The sequence below is a fragment of the Diabrotica virgifera genome, chromosome 8 (assembly GCF_917563875.1).
Source record: "Diabrotica virgifera virgifera chromosome 8, PGI_DIABVI_V3a".
NCBI lineage: Eukaryota > Metazoa > Arthropoda > Insecta > Coleoptera > Chrysomelidae > Diabrotica > Diabrotica virgifera.
Window position 1 is genome coordinate 92,830,896 of NC_065450.1, and position 6,000 is coordinate 92,836,895.

Consider the following 6,000-nt stretch of genomic DNA (forward strand, 5'->3'; position numbering starts at 1 on the left):
CATATTTTAGTGTATATTTCTAAAACCAGATTATAATTTTTTTTGCAAAATAATTTAATTAAAATTATCGCGGATATAAAATATCCGCGAAACGTAAAATCTATAGTTCTTTTTTAAATATTTACAAAACCAAACATGCTATGTACATACAACCTTATACCAGAAGAAAGGTTGTAATATTTACTACAAAATGCAATACTAATATACAGGATGTTCCATTTAAAAAAAATGAGAAAATTTTGAATTTGCAAATATGTAGTAATCACACTGTATATTTTATGGCTATAAGTAAAAGATATTAAATTATTTAAAAATGATACTATATTATAAAAACTTTCACCTACCACTTAAATATTTATTACCTTGGAAACACAATGCACAGCCCTATAAATATTACCATTTTTCTCAATAAAAATGTAAATATTTCGAAAATTGTTACCTTTAGACCTTATACAAATTTTTCATATTTTTAAAAACTATATTCAAAAATGATTTAATATATAGGGTGTTCCATTTAAAAAAATACAACTTTGGTTCATACCGTCGTTCTGACTCACCCTGTATAATCGAAAATAATTTTAAATTATAGACGGTTTTGATATACATTAGTTTTGTTAAAAATATTTTTTTGTATATCCCACAGTTTAGCTGTAATCATAGAAAACCAGAGGTTTGGCGCACCCTGTATATTATACATGTGTTTTAGGCGTACATTGTTCAAATAAAGTGGAAAATGGTGTATTAAATAAATTTAACACAAAACACAGATCAATAAAAATGCAATCTTGGCGATCCCTGAAGGAAGGCAGTGAGTTATGGGTTTACCAAGGAGGGGGGGGCAGCGGTCACTGATCTTCCCCAGGACGGCAAAATTCCTAGGGCCGGGCCTGCCCTTATGTGCAGCAATGGTGAACATAAAATTCTTAATTGTATGTCACAATTATTTTTAAAAAATGTACAGCTGGTTCCTAAAAAAACTGATACGACTCTTAGTAAGATTTGATCATTTTGAGCAGTGTATGTTTGGTGTGACATTATATTATATTTATTATGACAGATAAATAATAAAATAAACAAACAGCCATTTTTTGAGGTTGAAGCTACCTGACAAATTTTAAGATTTGGCAGTAACAGTATGTAAATAATAAGTATTTATCGAGGTATTTATCCTTAAAAATATAATAAATTAAATATAATTAAACTCATATTTATTATATCACACCTCATCAAAAGCGTTTTACAAGAACATAGTCAGCGATTTTGATATGGCTTAGAGCCAGACTATAGGCGATCTTGATGTAGTCTTGGCCAGACTACATCAAGATCGCCTATAAATCGTGCTGGTAATTGCCTTGAAGCGAGACCAAAAACAAAAAGAAGAAGAAGAAGAAAGTACACTGGTCAATTTTCTACAAAATATGCTTTTAGAGTTGTATCAGTTTTTTTTTGGAACCAGCTGTACAATAACTACCTCTTAAAACCCACCAAATTTCATTTGCATATCTCAACCGGTTTTAGAGCAATAAATAAATCATCAGTCTGTAAGAAAAATTTCAACAACCCCTATCTCGGAAACAAAGTATTTACAGACATATACATTTATAAAGCAAAGTGTCATTATTTTTCATGCAGAATTACCCCTTAAACATTGCCATACTTATTTAAAAACACCCAGTATTAATGAAACACAAGGCTAGTTGTTAAAGTACCTAACTTTTTTATTATCCAACATAAGCAAATGAATAAAAAAAAAAGAATGTTAAGAAAACCTAAGGCTATAGTTGGGTTTTAATATCAGTATTTTATACACCACAGGGTGACCTGAACTTTGAGAAAAAATCAGTTTGATTGGTACACCCAGTATATCTACAATTATAATTTACCTATTAAAATGACCAATTTGTAAGGTAGTGCCTTAATTTCTTGGTGAAGTGTAGATTCCTCTCAGAAGAAATAGAAACTATGAAATATTCACAATGTTAGTTTAACAAAAAAAAGAAAGGATAAATCTGGCATGCAAAGATAAATTCAAATAGGAAATACAGTCTAACCCGCTGATTAGAACACCTCTTAAAGGAATATCCCGGTTTAAGGAATAGAAATTTGAGGGCCCAAAATGTTTCTACTACCGACTAATGATCGGTTATCAGAATATCCTTGTTATAAGAATACTTCTGATTGGCACGAAGGCTATTCGAATAAGCGGGTTTGACTGTACTACATATTTTTTACAGAATAACAATATACTGAAAAGTATATTGTTAAACACTTTTAACTTTTATCTAATGCATTAGATATTGGACTCATGCATATGTAATTCTAATAGTGTTGTCAGGCATTGAATACAAAATAAATACTTTAACGGAGGTTTAATCGGGACCTGTTTAGGGTCTCTTGGTTTAGGGTCTCTTGTGTTGTAATAAATGCAATTATAATTATTATTATACTTATTTATAATTATAATAATACTTGTAATTTGCAATTGCATTTATTACAACGCAAGAGACCCTAAAGAGGTCCAGATTAAACCTCCGTTAACTAACGGGCTGTTAATCAAGACATAAAGTACCGGCCCTTAGAATTTCAAATTTATCATACCAAAAAGAAAACCTGTACTATTAGTCCTGGATCACACGTACCAAATAAAAGATTATTAATAGCAAGCTGAAAATTTGTTCATAGCTTAACAGAGTTGAGTTGGCTAAACTTTGATGTAACGGAAAACTGGAACACGGAATCTTTAATTGTGGAACATGATAAACATGTCATCTGGACAAGTTTATGATGGTGAAAAATAGCCGGCTGTTTTTAAATTTATTCAACAGCCAAGGTTATATAATATAGGAAAAAATGTTTGCCTGACAAAAATGTTGGGCATTTTAACCAGTCCGACACATAGAACATGTCACATGACAGGAATTATGTTGGCCATAAATGGCATTATAGATGAAAATGGTCATGAAGAAGGGGAGATAAAGGCAAGAATAGCTAAAGGAAATAAAAAATATGGAGCATTACGCACATTATTGAAATCCAAATACGTATCAAGAAAAACAAAAATAAGAATTTATAAGACTGTTATCAGACCTACAGTAACATAGGCAAGTGAAACTTGCAGAAACAGACCTTTTAGAAAGATGGGAGAGAAAAATGCAAAGAGCAATATATGGAGGTGTGAAAATAGAAGGTCAGTGGAGAAGAAGAACCAATAAAGAATTGGAAGAACTATATCAAGAGCCAACGATTACGACGACGATCAAAGCACAGAGAATACGATACTTGGAACACATAGAGAGAATGGGAAGTAAACGAATGCCAAAAATCGTACTCTCACGAAGACCAATACAAAAGAGGAGGAAAGGCAGGTCAAGGGAAAGATGGAAGGACAGTGTATATGAAGACTTGAAGAAAAGTAACATTGAGAGATGGAAAGAACTAGCATTGGACAGAAGGAGATGGAGAGAGGTGGTGAAGGAGTGTATAAAAAGACTGAAGTGTATTTAAATAAAATTTATAAGTTTTATAAGTTATGTAAGTTATATTAAGTTATTTATTATATTATTTATGTAATCAGAAATGTAAACATTTTAGCCCTAGGCCTACAAGGCCTGTTGCGCTTAATAAATAAATAAATAAATAAATAGCAGTCTGATTTTTGCATAATTCGAGTTTAATGAAAGCATAGAAAATCAATTGAAAGTTCTGTCTGACAAAATTCATGGGATGTTTTCGTAGTCTCACATTCGAAACTGGCTGTCTATAACAGGTTTCGAATGTCAGATTACGAAAATTTCCCATGAATTTTGTCGGACAGAACTTCCAATTGATTTTTTACCCTTTCATTAAACTCTCATGCAACAATCAGACTGCTATTTATCACCAACATAATTTCTGTCATTTGACATGTCTATGTAGGTACAGGACAAAAAATCCCCAAAAAAAATTCCGGACAAAAATCCCCAAAAAATATTTGCAGCCGAATAGTTCTCTAAAAGTTTTCCCGTGAATGCAATCGACTCAAATGTTTTTCAGGCTCAGTGCGTGAGAGTTATAACAATCACCATGAAACCGCACGAAAATACTGGTTAGCAGTTAATATTAAGCATGAATTGTAATTTCGATTATCAAATTTTGAATTCCACTTCCATGTCAAAAACTTCAAATTTTACATGACAGAAGAGTGTGAGTTTTTTCAAGAATCGTGGAAGATATGCAGAATGAGCTAAGGCTGTGGGAATCATATTGTTATATTATTAGCTTAAATCTTTTGCTCACTCTGCTTTGAATAACTATGTTCAAAACATTGCCTCTTCATGATGCTAATTGCTGGTCCTGAAAACGATAATCTTGATTGTAATGCAAAAAAACCTGTTCCTTTTTGTAAAGGACACAGCACACATCTTATGGAAAATATAATGTCACTCAAATGCAATAAAATTTACATGAATAGATTTCTATCTAAATTACATATCATTTCATATCATTGAGCCAAGTCTGAATTTTTTATAATAATGGAGTAAATTGATATAAATAAATCTAAAATTAGATGATAATGTAGGGAGTTAGAGAGAGACATAGACAACATAAGTTACATAAAGTTAAGACCTACATAAGTTAGAGAGAGAAAAGAAATTTTGTAAATAAGTCTTTTGTGAATGAGGAATGAGTCCTTAAATCTTAAGGTCTTAGGGGCCGTTCAAGTATTACTTAATGCAGGGGGGGTCAAAAATCGTGTTACGTAATACTTAAACGCTCCCTTACCTTATTTTTGTGAGGATATTTTGTCCAAAAAAATTTGTGGGAACTATTTGTCCCGGATTTTTTGTGGAGATGTTTTGTCCGGGGATTATTTGTCTGGGGATGTTTTGGGGATTTTTTGTCCGATGATTATTTGTCTGGGGATTTTTTGTCCGGGATTATTTGTCGGGAGAATGCCAGAGATTATTTATCCGCACCCCAATATAACGTTAGCTATTGAATAAACTTAAAAACAGCCTGCAATTTTTTACAATCATAATCTTTTCCGGATGAAACGTTTAAGTATCATGTTCATGTTCCACAATTAAAGATTTTCCTGTTCCCATATTCCCATACATTAATGTTTGTCCGACTCGACACCATTAAGCTATGAACAAATTTTCAGCTTGCTATTAATAATCTTGTATTTGGTGCGCGGGATCCAGGACTATATAAGTTTTGACAGATAGTTTTATTATTATTATCCATGTATTATCCTACAAGGACAAGGTTATGTTTAATCAAAATGTTTATTTTGTTTTGACAAAAAGATAACAAAAATAAGATTTCTACTTTTTATAATATTAGAACGTGTAATCGTGGATAATATGGATATTATACCATTAATAAGCATAAAAATTATCATAATTTTCAACAAAAAATGACACATGTCACACAAGAAAAAATAAACTTGGAATATCATTTTTTTATTGGAATGTCAACTAGATATAACGTGTAAATTAGGTGCCTACCTGATCCAAAGTTATTAAACAAATACAAATTCACAAAAACCATATTCACTTTAGCTATTTAACGCATTATCACTTGGGGTTTCATTCACGAACACCTGTCTTGTAAACCATGCAACCTACACCATTGACCACACCACGTTAACTCGACAAGAAGACCGACAAGGATTTAAAATTAAAAACCCGTAACCGTAACCCGTATAATGTTAAATGGTAAAGTGGTAAAGTACGGTACTGGTACTGGTTATTGAGGACTAAAATAGCACAGTGCTATTCTCTGCATTTTTAAAAATACAAACAGCAGTCAAACTGAAACTGTACTTGAATTTTGTGAGTTTCGTAAAAAAATAATGAACTGGGTTGCTGTAATTTACGGGAACTGAGAACTGGAACTGAACAAAAACTTTATAGGCTTTCACTCGAAGGTGGCGCCACTGAAAAGAGTTGCGAGTTGAACAAAAACAAAAACTGTAAAGTACTTAATTCCAATAATATAATATAGATGCCGACATAA

The 6,000-nt window shown here is 31.8% G+C and overlaps 1 protein-coding gene across 6 annotated transcripts in view; it reads right to left on the minus strand.

Moving 5' to 3' along the window:
- LOC126890038 (uncharacterized) overlaps nucleotides 1-5,717 on the minus strand; it is a 619,722-nt gene extending 614,005 nt beyond the window's left edge. For 3 of the 6 annotated variants that reach the window (XM_050658859.1, XM_050658856.1, XM_050658858.1), the window contains exon 1: nucleotides 5,490-5,715. The gene's annotated coding sequence lies outside the window, so the exon portion shown is untranslated. Of the gene's footprint in view, nucleotides 1-5,489 lie in introns of all 6 variants that reach the window. The other 3 variants (XM_050658865.1, XM_050658862.1, XM_050658857.1) reach the window with 2 other exon arrangements.
- Between the last annotated feature and the right edge of the window lie 283 nt (nucleotides 5,718-6,000).